This window comes from Cyphomyrmex costatus, unplaced genomic scaffold (assembly GCF_001594065.2).
Source record: "Cyphomyrmex costatus isolate MS0001 unplaced genomic scaffold, Ccosl1.0 scaffold123, whole genome shotgun sequence".
Classification (NCBI taxonomy): Eukaryota; Metazoa; Arthropoda; class Insecta; order Hymenoptera; family Formicidae; genus Cyphomyrmex; species Cyphomyrmex costatus.
In genome coordinates this window covers 4324150-4345202 of record NW_017275207.1, presented here as the reverse complement: position 1 = coordinate 4345202, position 21053 = coordinate 4324150, and the positions used below count along the sequence as shown (strand labels likewise).

Below are 21053 nucleotides of genomic sequence, written 5' to 3'. Positions count from 1 at the left end.
CGAACGATTTGCTTATCGCACGCTTTCATCCTGCAAATCGTATACATTTTTTCTCATTCATTGAACATCCGTTATATCGTCAACACGATAATCATTGAAATAGTAAAAAGTTTTTTTGTAATTGAATGCAAGCGGAAATTTATTAAAAAATATATTTTAGCCTGTCCTCTCGTCCCAAGCATATTTCAACCTTCCTCTTCGCTTGATCTGCATTTCCCTCTCTGTTGCTCTTTCTCGTTCTCGTTATTCCAAATGAGTACCCGCGTTGCGTGCTACGTGCCAAGCCGTACCACAAGTCACGCTTCGTTTTATTGAAACACTAACTTTCCATTCATGGATGGGCTGTCGGAAATTGCGAGTAAATTCTTTATGACTGGCCGGCATGAAAGCTACAATTCAACAGGCCCATCGCTTCGGAGAGTGGGAATGGGTCGTTATGAGAAAGAAGAACAATTCGCGATTGCAAGAGAAAATTTTGAGTGCTGCTGCGATTTTACGAATGTTACTCCCATTGCGAGATGATGAACGCGAATACGTAAAAATTTCGCTCGATAGGCGCATTAAGTTTTCGATTGGTAAAGGTACCATAAAGGTTCTTGGTCAAATAATTTTAAAATTGCTTTTAAATCGTTTTCTGCATCGCTTGTTTGTTTATAACATTTATATTTACACTATTAGATATGAATGAAGCAATGGCAACACAATCTTTTGAATTAAATGATATTTTAACTTTTATATACGTCAAAATGTAAATCAATCGGTTTCTGTAACTGAATTGTTTAGTTTTAAAGTAAACAACATTCACATGTATGTATATTAACATACACTTATTGTTTGACTTATTGTTAACAAATAAGAGAAACTATATTTCAATCAAATTTAATATATTTTTTTGAGTAAAATTGTTCAATTTCATTGTTTCGGCTAAATTAACGATATATTGAATATAATTAAAAATAACTCAAATTGAATATGATTTAACATTCGATTTGACATTACGAATTTAACAATGTAACAGCGAAAAGTGAATGAATAGATGATGCATTACTGTTAAATTCATAATATTAAATTATACTCAATTTGAATTATTTTTAATCATTCCTGTAGATCGTCATTGCTCTTGCGCATTATATCACTAATTTAACTAAAATATTAAAATTAAACAATTTAATTTCAAGAAATGTATTTTTGACTAAAATTTAGTTTATTATATATTTACTAAAGGCATACATTAATATGAATGCTATTTACTTGGAAACTAAGCAATTCAACCATAGAAATGGGTTAATTAACGCGTGGTTGACTTTTAAACACATGTTTTGTATGAAAATAATATATTTTAACATACACGAAGGTTATAAATAATGAAATGTTTAACTCAAGAAATTGGTTTAAATAAATCCTTTAATATTTAATAGTAAAATTATGTATTATACATAATGAAATAGCTAAGATATATCGAATATATTCGTACGTACAATAAACACATTTAGGCATTGGCCACATATGGAAACAGGTATTATATCCCTGGAGAGAAATGTAAATGACATTTAATGTAACATAAAATATTTCCCTATTATACATATATAATAGTTATGTGTATACAGTAGGTAAATTAATTGTATGAATTAATTGTGTTTTTGCACTCACGCAGCAAAAAAAAGAAAATGGGAAAAGGAAGTGCAAGAGATGGATCATTAACGAGGCGAGTGCTTAAAAGGGTTTCGAATACTCTCTTAGCGTAAAAAAAAAAGAAATTAGATTTTAAATATAAAGCCTGCTTCTGTGGACCGAGCGGTCGACCGTCTCCTTTGACGAGGATGAAAAACGGTGGACGAACACGCGCCGTATATACCACTCTTTTCGCTGCATTCTGCATGCAAAACACTTTTTAATTAATCCGCGAAATATGCAGTTTAGAGCGACTGACGCAGCGCGGGGTTCCGCCAGCGCGTCTAATGGTAATGGAATTCCAATTAGAGTTTGAATTCTTTATGGACGAACGCGGAAATGAACAAACATTGGCCGATAGCGATGAGCATCAAAGCGTGTAGCGAGCGGCTGTTACGCCCGCATTTAATTAGCTCCTTGCTGTGCTATCGAGCGGGTTGCACTTTCGGCACGGCGGCGACCGACACCGCAACCGGCTGCGTTATCGCGTTAATTACCGAGGTGATGGAGTGGCAACACGTCAAACAAAAGTACATTCTTTTACATTTGATCATTTTTTCATGTTTTTACATTATAATCATTACGGGTACTATTTCTTTTGAAAAAAACATGAAACTTGTTTTTAAATTCAACTTGCATTTTCGTTTTTAATTTTCGACATTATTTTAATGAGAGAGAGAGAGAGAGAGAGAGAGAGAGAGGGGGGATTAAAACTCTAAAATAAAAATTCTATCAAAGTCCATTTATAAAATTATATATCTATATTATAAACTTTTGTTTATCTTCATTGTAAAATTTTACAAATAGAACGAGAGGGAGAAGAAATTTTCTAAATTTTATTTTTAAATTAAAATATTTTCAATTATTTAATTTAATTTAACGTTACAAAACGGTTATAATTGTAAAACTCATCGCATTATCTACAATTTTGGTCGCATATTATAGAAAAAAATTTGTCATTACTTCTATCACCCTCGTGCATGAGTAAGAAGACCATGGGGCGTGATTTCGTCTGCGAACGCATAATTACGGCAGAAACACGCATGATGCGTTGTAACATCGACAAATATTTAGTTGGCACACTCTGCGTGGGACGCGAGAGCCGCTGCTCCATCGCGTGGCATCGAAATTTCGTCAAATTTCAGCAACCGGGCCGATGATTCGCTGCCAATATCAATGCTCGGCAGTTCAATTAATTTTCAGCTAAGCGTATGAATTATATCGAATGCACAGCGACGACCACTGCGTTTGTCGTATCGGTGGCTTCCCAATTAACACCCTATGCTTTAATATTGCATTGCGTTTCGTATCGCACTATTTCATCCTCTATATTCTAACTTTATTTAAACAGATAAAAAAATTAATATTCATTAATTTTAGTTGATAAATTTTTAATTAGGTAATTAGGCAAACATCTTTGAGAAAAAAAGAACTACTCTTTTCTATTAACGTATGCTGTAAATATAATAATATTTGCAATATTTTTCTATTAACTGTAATTATATTTAAAAAATGTCTTTTGTGATTAACACAAATTTTTAATATCAGATTTTTTAATATAATTTTAATGTAATTTTTATATAGTTGCAGTTAGTTCAAAAATAATACAAATATTATGTTCGTAGAATTTATTGTAAAAAAGTAATACATTTTCTCTCGATGATAGAGCCTGTAATCATAATTACATCTAATTTTTAGCATTAAACACTTCGGCAATTAAAATGAATTAAAAAATAGCACCTATCATCATTATGATTTTATAAATCCATATCCTATTCGTTAAATATTGAATGTTTGTTAAAATAGATCGCATTATAAATACATACAAAACTATTGTGTACAGGAAATTTAATGGGATAAAAGATATACATTATGAAATAGTATGAATAATTGAATGCGCTTAACTAATCATCAAAATCTCTTCTCCCTCATTGTAGCAGACTGGTCGATTACAAGGCTAAAAAATTAATCAAGCAATTATCTCTATATATCCGGTGATGGTATTAAAAGCCATAATTACAACAATAGCAGTGGAACATTTTCCCGATGAAAGATCGATCGAAAGGTCGGTTTATTTCACAGCGGTTCGATATTTCGTTTCGCAATAACATCGGGTGGTACCTCTTTGGCAAACGACGATGAATGAGGCAACTTGTTGTAATTACGCGCCGCACTCAAACGTGTTTATCGTTCCTTGTCACATTTCGCGAATGGTCAAACGCATTCGTTCATTTAATTAAAAAAAAACTAGTGCGTTACGTGCATTTTCGAAAACAAACATTTTTTTCATTGATGTGTGTGTGACACATATATACGATGCCACACTACAGATCGAAACCAATATGTCGGTAGCAACCATAAGCGTTATTCCATTAGCGGTATTAAAGTTTCAAAAGCAGCTCAATAAAAAACATTCAATGGAGTCATCTTTTATAAAGATAATGTTTGTATATAACCTAGATCTAGACTAGCTATTGTAGTTAGTTCTTAATTGTCAAAAGAAATAACACATTTTTATAAACACACACAATTCTTATAACATTCTAGTATTCTACTTATTGTTTATAGTTTGGAAGCCATAATTAAACTGTAGAAAACGTTATTTTTGTTTATATAATTTTCGCTGTTTGAAGTAAATATTTCATTTTATGAACTGTTTGTTTTAGATATACATTATATATATATATATATATATATATATATACTGTAGTTATTATTCTTTTATATATATATATACTGTAATTATTATTCTTTTATATATATATATATGTGTATGTATGTACAGTACATATGCTATATATATTCAGTTATAATAATTCGACGTTCTCGAATAAAAAATTAACTAATTAAAGCTAATAGTTACATGTCGATTCAGAAAGGTTATTCCGCAGTGTATCGATTTATCCCATATTATACCTGGTATTGATAAATTAATAATTTCGTTTTTTAGTGGATTTATAGAATGATATTTAATAATAACTAATTTAAAGAATCAATTTATATATTTCTTATAACATAATCTCTGAATTCTATTTTAAAATAAAATAAAATTTATTTATTTCTTATTTCTAATAATTTATCTAAATTTATTTATTTATCTATCATTACATACATACATATTTTGCTGTAATAGTGATTAATGTTAACGGAGATAATTTAAATAAAACAATTTTCACTACATTAAAATGTATAACAAGAATAATAAAATTAGAGAAATACTTTTGCATTATACTTCCATGCGTTTTATCCCGTTAAACGTTTTGTTTACGGCCAATATGATTTTTACATCTTAATCGACATTGATTGATGTATGAAAAACTAATTATCGTGATACGTGAAATGAATCCATATACTGCGCATCCTATCGACGCTGTTACTATTAACGTTTCATGTGAATTTCATATGGAAATGCATTCGACGTATCTGTCGCAGTAAGCAATTATATACAGCGTAATAAAAAGTTTACGGGTATTGCGCACACGTATGTACACACATATACATATATGTACAGTCAACTGTAGAGTTACGACGACGTTATGGATAAAATCTGCATTGCATTGTTTTATTCATCGAACCGTTTCGAGGAGGATCGATATTAACGACAGTAAATCATGATGACTGCGTTTATGAATCATTATATTGTATTTCTATGGTTCGCGGCGTCGCGACACCGTAAGATTTTTATTGTGGGATCTTCATATACACGCATTCATAAATCAATTTTCTACATTTCCTATATTACTTGTAACACACTTTTCGCAACAGTTACAAAAATTTTAACGTTAACATTTTATCATATTTAACAGTTGAAATAAAATACAGCGAATATTGAGTAGAAATATTATGAAACAAAAACGCACACGCCAATGAGATTTAAACATTCGAGGCTACAAGCTACAATTAGTATTTTCACGAAAAATTGGATAGCTTTTCTCGATTGTTTTCATCATTACAACTGTAGACGCGCACGGATATTTCCAGCAGAGAATACATTTTTTATTTCTCACAAAATGTGCGACCTTTTAACGATTAACTTTTGGAGTACAGTCGACGCACCAATCATAGTAATTCGAAATAGGCAAAGTCGCGAAAATGGCCGAATAGTTTCGCGTTTTTTCGTTTCAGTTACGTGCCGCACAATTCCTGCGGTCTCATAAATCTTTTTCGCCCTATGTCGGCTATATACGGTGCGGCGTCCAGTGTAATCGTCCATTACGTACTAGACTCTCGTCGAACGACGACGGCACCTCCATTTGTTCTTTTCGTAAGGGTATATCGGGTGTATTGCCAAGAGAGTCTCATCGTTTCTTCTTCTTCGTTTCCGAGTCTATTCGACCAGTAAGGATAGAGAATGGTATGTATCGTTCCCTTTCTTTTCTTTTCATGGCAAAATACGAGAAGAAACGAACATTGTAAATCTGTGACATTGTAAATCTGTTTCGTTTCGACCAGGATCTTTTTCGTATTATGTTTGAAGAAGCATGATATATACTTGTATATTAGATATATTTCGTATATTAAGAAATATCTTTTTCACATATTTTAATCAACTTGATATATGTAGAATTAACTTCGACTCTCTCTCTCTCTCTCTCTCTCTCTCTCCCTCTATCTTATTTTTCGTAACGCCCGCAACGCTCGCAAGCATCGTCTGTCCTTTTGTTTAATATTTAGTAAACAACAAGGATGGAATGATTCCACTTTGTAGGCGTTAAATGGAACGCAGCCCAAATGTGTTATCCATTAAAATAAAATCTTCGCTCAGATATATGCATTAAGCTACAAAATTTTGGAAACTTCTAAATGTATATTCGTATTCTGAATATTTATAGCATAAAAAAGTAAATTCACATGGAAATAATTCAAATTTTGTTAGTGAATTTATAACGCAAAAAAATTATAAAATCCGAATTATAAAGTCCGAATTCAGTGGAAAGGTAATCTTTCTATCTGCTTTCGTTTTTTATTTTTCATCTTTTTTACATATGCTTTGTTATTTATTGTAATTGCATCATCATTAGTAATTTAATTATCTATCACCATTACATGGGATATCGTCATTAAAAGGGATTTATATTTTATAAATACCAATTTAGCTAAACGACAGTTCAACTTGGCGAAAGGAAGGTAGTAGATTTAGTCCTCTCAAAGGCCACCTTATCTTCGCACGGCGTCTTAGCAGACATGAATATCAGTGGATATGATCTCGCGATACGCGATACGCGGGACACAAGTGAAGGACTGCGGTGTGTGTGTTGAAAATTTCCCTAAAAATTTAATCCGCCGGCCGGAAACGACGGCGATGGAACGAAGAACAGCGGGACTACATTAATTAGACCCACAATTACGGTAATGGGAGAGTTCGTGCGTTGCAATTATCGTAGCGCCACGAAGGCAGTTAATTAAGAGAAATTCAATTAAGCCCTTTCGGCCACGCGAGCGAGCGTTCGCGGCGAACGAGATAGAGCGAGAGGGAGGGAAGGAGGGAGGGAGAAAGAGAGAAGTGCAGCGCGTGATGCGAGCTTGTGTGCGCGTCGGCCACGAAGCCGATTTTCCCGTGAGAAAATCCAGTCCTCCCTTTTTTTTTTAACCTCTACTATCGTCCTATGTCGAGTCGGTAATTCCACGCCGATTCGATTGGCATGCCGTTTGTCCAGCGCGGATTTTTTTTTCGTCGCTCCGATGAAGAAACATGGACAGGCGGAAAAACAAGTGGTTTTGTGGTGATTTTCGGCAGGTATTGTTGAAATGGACGGTTTGTTTCGTATGTCAAAAAAGTGATCATCAACTAGAAGAAACCCTCCATTGATAATAATCCTTCCTTATGTGTATAATATTAACATATAATATTAAAAGATCGTGATATTATCTTACTGATACAAATTTAACTATTATGTTACGACGATTCTAATGTATTTACAAACGTACAGGCTTTAAAGCGCTGCCTTGCAAAATGGAAACGATACTTTAATAAATAATGACACAATTCTATTTTGCACTATTTTTAGATATGAAATTTTAAAAATAAAAAAGTCGTAAAAGCGTAGCTTTTAACAGATTGAATAGATGCATTGATAAATGAATCGCCGTTACAAATGTATGATTACTAGATTTATTTTTATATTTCTCTTTCCTTTCTTTTATATAAAAAAGGAACATCATTATATCGAAAAAATAATATTGTTACATTATTAAGATGTGTAAAAAGCATCAGAAATTGTTAAATTAGACAATTTAACTCGTGATATTATTGCGGTAGTTTCGTAAAGTTGCGTTTCAAGACCGAAAAATTATTCGGCGCGCAGTTTAAAAGACTACATACGTAGTATATAGATTCGCACGGAATTATAATAGCACCTAAGATTCAGCTTGACAGTTATAGGCAATTTCTTATTCTTTGTGTTTCTTACATGTACGGTCCTATAAGATTTAATATTTAAATATTATAGAATATGTTTTATTAGTAATAAATCAAATGACGAAATATTAAAAAAATTCTTTAAAATGTTGAAACTGTAATATAATACGGGGTCTACAATAGAAGTCATAGCGATCATAAGGTCTTAAATCGTAAAAGATCGACCAATTATTCTTCTCATATTTAACTGTGTTTGATTAATTTTCTACGACTAAAGACTTTATGACTGCTACAACTTCTATTGTAGACTCCGTGTAAAGAAATAATAACGTTTTCATTCTTTAACTATTTTTTGTTAAAATTTGTGGATGATACTCCTAAAATGTGGTATTTTGAGACAAACAATAAGTCTGTGCGTTTAAAAAAATATTTATTCAGATATGAAGAAGATTTATCTTCTCTTCAAACAGCTGCTACATATGTACTGACGCGTTTTTGAATAATCGAACTGTCTCAACCGACAGAGCAGTCTTCAAACTTTCGATAGATATTGCATGAAGCTCCATTATAAACTACGCCTTAAAGTTACATAATCCGAAATTTAAACTGAGTTTATTTGACTTTTTATGTAACAATAAAAAGTTTTTATCTTTCAATTTTTTTAGTCTATCCTCAACACTAAAATCTTATTATTTGAAATAAAGGAAAATTGAGTCTTGTGTACGGAGCGCAGCTGAAGCGACCCTTTCATTTGACGGCAGCAAAATAAACCGACGCGTCTGCATCTAACTGGGTCTGTACAAAGTCACATGTTCATCGCAGCTTCACTGAATTTACAGATATTTTGTTACTCGAGGGACGTTAAAACCGACGATGATATTTCGGATGCCGAAACAATCGCAAAACGAAGGTAACAAACCGCTCATTCGTATCACGTAATGGGTAATGTCATTCGCGACCAAACCATCACGGAGTTCCGCGTAACTAATTTTGCCGTTTACGAAAACGCGAACGTCAGCTTGCATTGGCATCGAAACGTGAACGTTACCTTAGATGGCCGGGGCATTTGTGCGGACAAACGTGGAACTCTGGGGACGTAAACAACAAGCGCAAACCAAAACTAACCACCATTCGTAATTTCATCGGTATATACGACATATGCAAAGGGTCAATAAACGATATGAACATTTTGTATCAGTAAAATATTATTTGCGTGATATCAATGCGTTTATACAATCTAATTTGCCAAGGTTTTTTTTCTGTTATATGACATAAAAAAAATTTTCTTTTCTTTAATTAAATCTTTACTCAAAATACTTTAGCAATTTAGATTTTATGTTATTATTATAACGTGAAAATATGAAATATATAAATACATAACACTCCCTTGCTTCAAAAGTAACACAATCCAAAGAGTTAAATTTTTTTAAGAAAAAGAGGAAACCATTTTTAAACTTACCAGAAAATTAGTTACTGATCAAATAATATCAGTGAAAAAGAACATATTCTTAACATTCTCAAATGTCATTTTATGTTCCATTTTATACGACACAATGCTTAAAACACTATATTCTTTTTTTATTTTAACAATTTTGACAATTTCTTATGAAGTTAAATTAAAGAGTTTTGGCAATATTTGATAATATTCATTTAATTTATGATAATAATTAAAAAATAACGTTCTTTAAATTGTGTGGCACTTTTAAAGTAAAGAAGTGATATGCTAATATGTAATGTATATCATAAATAATGTACAATACAATAATTATAAGATTAATCCAATAAGAAATTAATTTTAAGCCTATTTTCCTTTCCATTTTTTTTTCTCTAGAAGGGTTTTTCAAAGGAATAAGAAATATAGATATAAATAAAAAACAAGAAGAATATGTGCAATTATATATGAGTCTCTTCGAAATAGACTCGATTTGCTCGCATGAGCTCATTTCTTCTTCCTGGTTTCTTAATGCTGCCAAAAGTTTTAGTGTACACTTGGGGAAACTCGCTCTCTGAGAAATTCTTAGATTAACTTTGTAACAGAAAACACTAAACGCGCTATGTCAAGTCTTCATGTTCCTTACAGAATCGTAAACATCCGACAATGCTGCAAGAGCTAAAAAAAAAAATAAGATTAGGTACTTCTCTCGCGTCTTTTCCGTCGAAGCTTGTAAGTTTGTTGAATTTTGGATACATTTTTTTCCTTAAAATATTTACCTTTTTTAATGAGATAAAGGTTCTTAAGTTAAATAGCTTTGATGTAGATATATCTACGTATGCGAATTTAGCACTCTAACGAATTAATCAATTTCCTCCGTCAAATGAAAATCTAAACGTCATCTTACACTGTCAGGGAAGGGTAAACGTTTGCCTCGTTGGATGAATCTGCCTGAAGCAATGGTGATACTCATGACAGACACAAACGTCTTGTTAACGTCAAGCATGACACGAAACGCGCAGGCGGCGATATGCAACTTGACAAAGTCAGTTTGCACAGATACGAGTGTAAAATATGACTCCTCCATTTGGACGTTGGTGCAACACAAACATTGATTAGAGTAGTACGGCTTGAGATCTCGTTCATTTCGACCGTATATATTCTCTTAGCTCTACTATATTAGTTCTATTATCACTTTGAAATATTAAATTTAATTAAATATGCAGAGCTTACTGACTTGACAACAATCAAAACTATACGGCATTATACTTATGCAAAATACGCAAGTTAATTCCATCTAATAATACATCGCACTTACCTAGAGCAAAAGTCTGTTTTCCTGGATTAATTTCCACAAACAGACGTGTGTCTTGCACTCGCGATTGTGTGACAATGTAAACGTCGCGCTATCAGGATAAGAAAAAGGTACGAGACTCAAATGGCCCGTTAATATGAGGCGTGACATGAAATAAACAGCTATACGATGGATGGTCGCTACGGCACTCTCAAAGAAGAAAAAGAAGTAACATCACGGTTGCTTGGCAAGCTTCGTTCGATAAACACCACGCTAGAATACTAATTTTTCTGACGTGTATCTCTAATCCTCCGAGGCCAAGCCTAGTTTTTATCTTTTCTCATGTGCACTTAAAACCTCTTTCTCCCTTGTGACTAAATGTCATTAGATCTGTGTACACATAATAACGATATTACGTTATTAGTTCTCGGAAGATTGGTTCGTATCAATCTCTTGAACGTAAAAAGAGTTTTAGTGCATAAGTTAATTGTATACATTATCATTGCTTTTTTATTATAATCTATTTTTAAGCTTATCAAAGCTATTTCAGTAAATATAAAATTATGATTTTAAAAATATAGTAAAATATTCAAGAAGATATAACAAAACATACTATCAATTAATTCAAATTTTTTTCTAATATGATTTTTACAGTTAATATTTTTTTAAATTAAGAAAGACTATAAAAAGAAAATGATTGAAATGAAAGAGTAATAAGAAAAATAATAAGAAACAAAAAATATAGTAAACTGATTACAGCATAGTTTCTTTAATATTTCTATTTCTCTCTCTTTTCATTTATCGATTACCACCGCAATATTTGCTGCAGTTTTGTTAAATATTAATAACACAATTAATCCATAATAAATCACATTCCGTTTTGCCAATTTTCAAGTACGTAATACACTAATTTTACTAAATTGCATCCGATTGCAAGGTGCTTATAAATTTGTAATCACTTTAGAGCAAATAACAACACATAAAGGTCTGTTGAAATGTAAAGAATAATATATTTGGAAATGAGAGAAGTTCGTATTAAGAAATGAAATCGGAATCGCAATGGAATCCATAGGAAACGCTTAAATTGCGTTTATGATGAATGCATACACGAATCCTATATGTATATTGTGAATTCGAAAAATAAAATACGATACTATGAAATGCAACTGAATTCTTCCCACAACGATAATGCAAAGTATTGATTGCACATAATGTTTGAGCATTTCAGCTTTCGCGCGTGTTTAGTCGATTGCATGAAAATTCAACGATTAAAAGGAGAAAATGTAAAACAAGACAGACACGCAATAGTTTCCAGAAAATCATACTGATACATATTAGACTGTCGTGCGATTAGTTTTTTATATGACATATTTTTTAATATATGTGCAATCATAAGATTATAAGTGCTCTCAAATTTTATCTGCTCTTTGGCAAATTTGTTGATTAGGTTTTTAATCTTATTAATGAAGCACGCACACAAACGAAACACGTCGTAGGAACGTTAATCCATTAGCGCGATCCATCTTGACGCGAATAGTTCACGTCGGCAACGTTGATGCGATGCGCAAGTTAAATTTGAAGTTGACTGTCTTAGCTCGTAGAAGCTAGTCGGTTCGTCTTCGTGGGTAATTAATCCGATGTTAATTGATGCCCATCTCGCGCTCTTGTTCCCACCGGATGCAAATAATCGAGATTTTGGATTTAATAACAAGTATAAATCATTTTCACGAGAAATCATTTCCAGTAAGTGTTAGTTCTTAGTTGGCGCAAATGTGGTTTCTGCAGATATCTCTAAATGTCAATTTTCGTCTGATACCTTGGCAAACAAAACGTCAGTAAGATATATACCGGAAAAAATCGATATCCTACTTGCGTGGAAAATTCACATATTACTTCAGATGTTTCTGCACTAAATTCAAATAACGAAATTATTACATGAAATAAAATAAAATAGGCAAATGTTTGAAGTACATTAAAAACATGTGAGGAAAATGTTAATATAAAGTTACATATATTCCCGTTGTGGGATATTCATCTCGAAAAGATGAAACTTTTGTAATAAAATAATATATAAAGTTTTATACTTTTGCTCACTTTTATTTCTCATTTAATGTATCAGAAAAATTAATATTAATTAAGATTATTAGAATCTGTTTATAGTTTAATTTCGTCATTTTTCAATTTTTTATACAATTTGACAAAAATAGGTACATTTAATAAACATTTAATTGTAGATAACAAATCGAAAAAATTACATCCCCTTCTCTATTTATTCACAAATCAAAAAATTGAAAAATCTTATAAAGTTAATACAAAACATTAATTACGCCATCATCACTTGTTGATCGTAGCCTAAATAGGCTGCGGGATGCAATAAAATTTGCCTTGCTAATGCGTTTTAATTGAACGCGCGATTTAATCGATGCGAATGATGATAATTATTGGAAAATTGAACCGACAATTCACTGAAAATAATCTTAATAAGCGTTGCACCAGAAAATCTTTTCTCTCTCAAATTCAATGACAAATTTATGCGGAAACTAATAAAAGCCGTAAAAATTTAAGCCGTTTATAAGCCGTAGAAATAATTCTTTGATTGGAAATATTTGTCTGTTTCTAAATATAAGTTGAATACAACAAAAAGAAACTATTCCCCTTTTTGGTCGTACCCTTAAATAATAATTGTTAAAAATTAGTTGCTTCTTCAACCATTCGCCGACATCAACTTTAACTGAAGATTAGAATTCAACCAATCAAAACAAAACGGATTCAAATTGAAATTAACTGATTGGTGAAATTTTGATCTCCAATTTATAATCCTTAGTCTCCATTACCTAATGTGACACGAGCTTTGAGCTAATAATGCGCAACCTGCAGCCCACAGGCACGAAGTCCTGTGAATTTTTTGCGGTCTACCAGCTCCTATAATCGAAAATGTAAAATTATATTTTCTATTTTATACAAACAAAATAAATATTATAAACTAAAAGATTTTACCTATTTTTAAAATGGCCTTCTGAAAATAACTCTTTAAAAAGGTTGCGCATTATTGTCTTAAGCGATTTCATTGATCCTTGAATGTTTTCAAAAGTTTTATTAAAAGAAGGAACAAGTAAAAGAAGCAAAGCTTCCTCTTAAAACTTGGATGTTCAATTTGGAGAAAATCCCAATGATATACAAAAAGATTTATTCATATAAACTCGTAGCTTTTTAAATCAAATTCGCAAGCAGATAGATAGACAGATGCGTGTGAATGAAGCCGGACATCCCGACAATTCTATCACGGTAGGGTGGGAAAAGGGATGACGAAACCGTCGCTGTTTGAGTTCCAATTTGCGTTTAATAATTGCATTCGATTAATATTCATTGGAATGCAAAGCGGTTTGGTGAATTCAGCGCCGGAGTCGCTCGCACGCTCGCAAAAGGAAATAGAGGGCCGGCAAGTTGGCATTTTCACGAACTTTTGGCATTGTCCCGCCGTTTCCGCAGCTCGCCGGTCTGTGGACGAAGATAATAAATCGAGGGCAACGTCGTGTCTTCCACGTGCTCCGAGCGTGCAAATGATAATGGCTTCAGACTAGTATGCGCGCGCGAAATGCGACTTATTTATGAGGGAGGTTTCGAGTACACGTCGATTCACGTTATTCCGCGCTCCGGTTTTTTTTTTTTTTTTTCTAAAGCGTTCTTTGCTGTCTTCGTCAAGCGAAGCGTAAATATAGGACAGTACCGAGCGAGAAAGCGTTCATCCCCTATGTAACACCACGGGGTGTTTCACGAGATTTGCATCAAACTCCAAAAGCGAATTCTCTGACGAATTTAGCGGCGATTTTTCCTCGACGGAAAGTTAGCGCGGTGCAATATCTTTCTTTGTAACTTTTGACTTTTCGACATTATGTATTCTGGCAACTAAGCCTTAGATTAATATTCTGTTAAAGTGAACTTTAATAGAAGTTTATCGAGGAGAGCAAGGTTTTGTTAGCTGTTTGGATCCCTGCGGCTTATTTCATTCAAAGTTTCAAAAATTTAAATTCCTGATAATACTGTTTCAAATACAAAACACGTTAGTTAATAAAGAATTTATAGAAAAAAACACAGATTTGTAATATATAAACAAAATATAATAATATTCAAATGTAATCGTGCAATGTCTATGTTCAAAATCGTTTAGTCTTAGCAAACTGTAGTTGTAAAAAAGGCAGATAGAAAATATCTAAACTTGCAAGTGACTAAAAGTAGAAAGGAAATATTTCTACCTTATCTTTGAGAATAAGTACACCTGCGAACACACGGGTGTCGACACACAAGTGCACTGGGAATTGTGAATACACCTCGAGAGAGCAAAGGCTATTTCCAGGTTCGCGATCTAACGAAACAAAAGGAATTTACAATGAGCAAGTTCCGTTCAGTGCCAAAGCTTCAATCGTAAATCGAAAACTTTCATCCCTTTCACATCTCTAGAATCCCACTCGCTAGACACCAACTTTACTAGCGCATTCTACCTAGAGAAACCGTCGATCTCTCAACTAGTAGAAACATCACAAACTGATCAGACTTGACAAGAGCCTAGGTACAAGTGGGAGATTACGTCGCAATTCAAGGGATTAACACTCTCACATTCTCAAAAAATACGTTCGCCTCTATATTTCAGGATTAGTAGAAACACGCGATACAAATAAGATACGAAAACTACGTAAATGTGATGTATACAAATTCGAAAGGTTGATCGAATGAGATAGTCTGGCATTTTCTTAAAACTGACACTTTATAATTTTACAGCTTTATAAATTAATTAGTATAAAAGTAAGAAATATATTATTTAATAAATTCGATGTATTTACGTGTCTAAATATAAATAAAAAATAACGCGATCACACACAAGATAACTTTCAAGTTATTGAAAGCGGAATTCTGTAAATTTTGTTTAAGTAGATGTATTAAAAACAAGTTGAACATATCACATAGCTTTTATAATATAAATACATAGATTATGTTACTAATAATTTCCCGCCTTCAGAAACAACTTTATAGTTTTTTGTATTATTCAATTTGAAAACTAGTAGAAAGATCGTATAATATGTCAGACATTCCAAAAAGCAAGTAAAAAATACACAACTATCTCACATTTTTTAATTTAAAAGCTACGTAAATGTCGTAAATACATCTCTTACATATTTTCGTAAATATAAAAGAACGAAACAAATCTTCCGGATGCGAGGACATTGCGCTAAATTAACAATAAAGGAATGAACACCAGCACACTTTTAGAAAATGACTCTCTTGCATTTCTCTGTTTCCTAACCAGTAGAAATATCACATTATAAATCAGACACTGCAATTACCTAAACGCAAGTGGAACATCTCACAAACATCTATGGATATACATTCGCACTTTCAAATAAAAAGTTCCAGTACCTTTCTGTGCCAGGTCGATGTTGATCCGCGGACTCGATCCGGAGACAATCACTACTCTTTCGTGGAGAAATTCTTCACCTCTTGTTTCCCCGCACCTTTTTCTTCGTTTCCAAGTTGTCAATGTTTCCAAGGTTCAACGTCCTTCACGACGAGGAAGAATTTCGTTACCCTCCCATCGATCATAAATTTTGAGGGCGGACCGTCCAAAGGTTATCACGCGTATAACCCATGCATCACCCGCGTGGTTTACCTCGGTAAAGTAGTGAAACGTCACCGTATACGCGGGCACGCAGTGATACGAAACGACGTGCGTCGCGACGCCACCGGCACTGGCAGTCGCGTAGTTAACTGAGCGACGGCGGAAGGCGAACTGGACCAAGCGCAGGAGGCTGCCTTTGGCTGCTGCTGCTGCTGCTGCGTGTACCGTCTGGTGGCGGCCGCATTCGCCGGCGACGAGGATGGCCACTGCGACGACGACGCCGACGCCGACGCTGCTCGCAGCAACCATGGTGCGACGCGGAAGCCGCTGGAGCGCCCTCATCTCTTCCACCCCCTGCGACCTCGGCTCCTCATCGTTTCATCTCGTTTCAATCCTCCAACACGTCGTCCTCCTCTCGACCGCCCGGTAGAGCTATCTCCCCACTATTCTATCGATCCTACGGGAGAGGCCCTCTGCGTTCCATTTGCCTCGTTCGAGCGGAGACTGCGAATCGCGCTTGTACCGCCTGGACCATAGCGAAAAAGGGCTGAAGAAGGTCACAAGGAGAAGAGAAGAGAGTTTGTCGGAGGTTAATTCCTTATAGAGTTCTTTCCTTGAGGCGTGAGAAATTGGATTGTTAATGGATCGGTCCGCGTTTATCGACAGGAATAAGCTCGCAAGAAGCTTAATGTTGCGAGCGAACGCGTCGAAAGTGAATTAAGCGTCAATATTGCGACCAGTAATAAGATACTCTTGATAGCATGGTTGAGTATAGAAAAATTCAAGTAATCCTGATCAACAAAATTTAATATTTTTTTTTAACAAAAGAATGTAAAATGTGGTTACGCCAAAGGTAAAATATTAAAGGCATCATATTGAATCTTTAAACAAATAATTTCTATACCAAAGCTGGAAAAGAGAGAGAGTTTTTATTATATTAAATCTTGTCTACATATACAAAATTATATTATATCTTATCTACATACTACAAAACTTTTTCAAATTATGTTTACCAATGTATATTGATATTGCATTTCAGCATACGCAACATATTGTAAAGTTTGTGAGAAGTCTAATATTAAATTTCTGCTATCTCAGAATGTCCTATATATTATACGGAAATAGTAGACCGGCTAGAATAGATATATCGAGCGCATCCACATGTGCAACGGGAAAGGGAAAGTAGCCCTTAGAATTCTCCTCCTCCTCCTCTGTCATGGTGGATTTTCCGATTATACGCTTACGAGAGAATCACAGAATCTGAGCGTTGCAGTCCCGTGTATCGTGACGCGCACTTTCCGATTACATGCTTGCGAGAGAACCTAAGGGCGATATGTATATCGATCTCCGTATTCGCACCTAGCATTAGTGTTACATGTGGTTGCTTGATTTCCATGACACGTTGGCATTAAATCCCCGGTCTCAACGTTAAGCAAGTTAAACTCAGAATTAGAGGGCCTATCGCATTTAACGTTAAGTGTGGTGTTTTACAGATGAATAAATATAGAGGATATAGAGAAATTAATTAAGGAATTATAATACTATATGTAAATCAAGATTTAATTAGTAGAAAGAGAAGGCGAAAAAAAGAGATAACACGTCGAATATAGAATTCAATCTTCGTTTTTTCAGTCAGTTATATATAAACAATACTTCTGATATACAAAATACTTCTTTTTTTTATATTAAACGATATAGAAATAGTATCATAATATGATAACCGAAGTTTTATCTGTATAGCATAACGCGTTTGATTAATTTTTTAATTTTAATTATTTGTATATATTTCAATTAATTAATTATTATCTAAATTGATAATAACGAAATCTTCGCTGTAAAGAAAAATTCAATATACAGCAACAAGAAGAAATGTAAACTTAATAACCAAAATAAAAAGCAAAATAAATAAATGTATAGGAGAGATTTTTAAAGTTAATGAAATCAGTTTGCAATATAATTTGCAAATAATAATAATTATTATTATTACTACAATTTCATTATCTTCCTCATCGTGCAATATTTTTTTTCACAAACTGTTTTTTTGTTTCTCAATATTTTTAATTTTTATTTTTTGTATTTTGCTCTATTTCAAGAGATTGTTTTTCAGGTATGTCTGTTTAAAATAACTGATCTTCTAGTTTTGCGAATTGATTTTTTCTTTCCTGTTTTTGGAAAAAGTTTAATAAATTCTAGAGAAAATTTAACAACTTTATTTATTATGTTTGATTAAAAACGGAAATCACATAATTTTACTGTATTTGATAGCAATGGTCTCAAATTAATTCGGTTTTATTTTAGGTCATCTTAAGTCTGTAATTAGACTTCAAATTATTAACACATGAGGCTTGTTATTGACTCAATACAATTTAATTTTCCATCTACTCTTTTAAATTAGTCATTTCCTTAATCGGACCTTTTATTTCTGTAATACTGTTATCAATTTTTACATTTAATTTATCGATTTATGAATAGGGGAGATTAATGGATTTTAAATTAATAATCGTTTCACTTTATCATGAATGTATACTAAGCACTGAAAAGGACTCAAATCAAAATTGAAACGTCTGCGATTGCGCTGTGATAACTATGTAACACATCATTTATTGTTTTTACTATACATAGTAATTTATTGACACATATATACACATCATTTATTGTTTAATTATACACAGTAATTTATGCATAAATAACTGCGTTGATTCTCATAAGCTTTCTTCAATTTTTAATTTTTAATTATTATTCCAAGAGCATTACTTTATTTTTAATTTTAAAAATACATTATTTCTTATTCAGATATCAATGTATAACAATTAAGGTCAAAACTACGAAAAAATGTATAAAGATTACGTACTTGCAGTTTTCAATTACGCTCATATAAACACGCCCAACGATAATGCGATTTTATTATCATGCAATAGCTAATGCCATTATAAACTTCTATCTCTTTCTCGCGCTTTTGTATTCTGTTTATAACGTTTTTTTTTTTATATAGATATAATTTATTCTTGTTACTTTTAACCGCAGTTTCTTCGACTGAAACGCAAATTTTAAATATTATTTCCAGCGCGTATTATTTAACGCTGAAGAAAGTTTCGCGGCACAGTAAATTCCAGAATACATTGTTACAGATGAAAGAAATTTTCTTAGCTTAGCAAAGGAGTAAAAAGGTAGAAAAACCGAGTTAAACCGTAACGCTATTATTTCTGAACGTACATTCGACTTTCCGGCTGAATCTTCGTGATAGAATAAATTCCAAAATACGCCAAATTACCTACCGAGGAAAATCAGAGGTTAAAAAAAGGAGAGAAAACTTGAGACGCGGAGTTAAGGTGACAGGTGAATTTGTGATATTATTTCCATGAGAAGCATTTGACGCTAACGTACGCTTCGCGATTGAATAAATCCCGAGATATATCGTCTCTAACCAAAGGAGAAATTGTGAGTCACAAAAGAAAGAGAATTCAAGATAAAAACGGTGCGCGCGCGTGAATTTCCAATATTTTCTGAAAAAAAAACGTACATTTTTTTGACACTAATAGAATTTTGCGGTTGAACTAAATTCTGTAGTATACTGTTACAGGTGAGAAAAATCGGAAATAAAATGTCAAAATTTCTGCTAATCTAGGAGATTTTCAATAGTCCACCTTGAAGGAGTACAATTTGGTGGCACACCTCGTGTGAAAATCACGATCGAGCAATTTTCGAGAATTTTCGTCAGTGCACTGTAAATATGTCGAAATCTATGATTCACTTAAACGGTCATAACATATTGCAAAATTGCGCGTAGTGCAAAAAAATTTTAGAAAACCACATTCCATTTAAAAAGAATTTATAAATTTGAATTTTTGTTTTTTATTTTGCAAAATTGTTTTTATTGTTGAAATTTTATATAAAATGTTATGCCAAATGTTGATGTGCCATACGCAAAACGAGGAAATGAAGTTTTCGAATACTTCTCTTAGATTTAAATAAATTTTAGGAAAAATTGTTTACGGAGTAAATAATTATCAACAATAATGAATAGATTTTGCGATTTATGTAACTTTTACATCTGTCCTTTGAAGCCGGACATAATAAAAAGAAATGTCGGAAAATAAAGCAGTCTTCAAGTACTTGTAATTATACTTTTGCGAAAGAGTATAATTACGGGATTTGAGATTTTGTGTTTATCACCGCGCGTGAAAATGGGAGAAGTTTATCACGCGATGTTTCTCGAGTTTTCCGGCTTGCCGAAAGCAGCTAAAGTAGCGGTATAAAAAATTAAACTGCTCCTTAGCGCGCGTTGTCTGACGAAGAAAAAAGAAAACTGGAATCTAGATTTGACCGAGTTTGCAATCGACATTGTGTTTTACCAATGACAGAGAGCCTTCTACATCGTCGATGAAGTACGATTTTTCACTATGATATTTTTGTCGTGACTCTCAGGAAATAATGCTAATGAAAAAAATATCAGTTGAATAAAAAATTTTCGGCGAAATTGACTCAAGATTTTGGGGAAGTAATGAAAATCTTGCATATTTGAAATGTATCAACCGCGTTTTCTAGATTTTTAACGATTACTGTCATTCTCCTAGTTTTCAAAAGTTTCTCTGGCATGATATTGGCACAAGTCAACCTGTCGATATGTCACAGTTGAGTGCTCTAATACCATTGAACGCTACGGATTATCGTGCTAGAGAAAAAGAAT

The 21053-nt window shown here is 33.1% G+C and overlaps 1 protein-coding gene across 1 annotated transcript in view; it reads right to left on the bottom strand.

The window, feature by feature from the left end:
• Positions 1-16373, bottom strand: part of KaiR1D (Kainate-type ionotropic glutamate receptor subunit 1D) — a 241570-nt gene extending 225197 nt beyond the window's left edge. The window contains exon 1 of the mRNA XM_018548528.1: positions 16168-16373. The gene's annotated coding sequence lies outside the window, so the exon portion shown is untranslated. The remainder of the gene's footprint in view (positions 1-16167) is intronic.
• Between the last annotated feature and the right edge of the window lie 4680 nt (positions 16374-21053).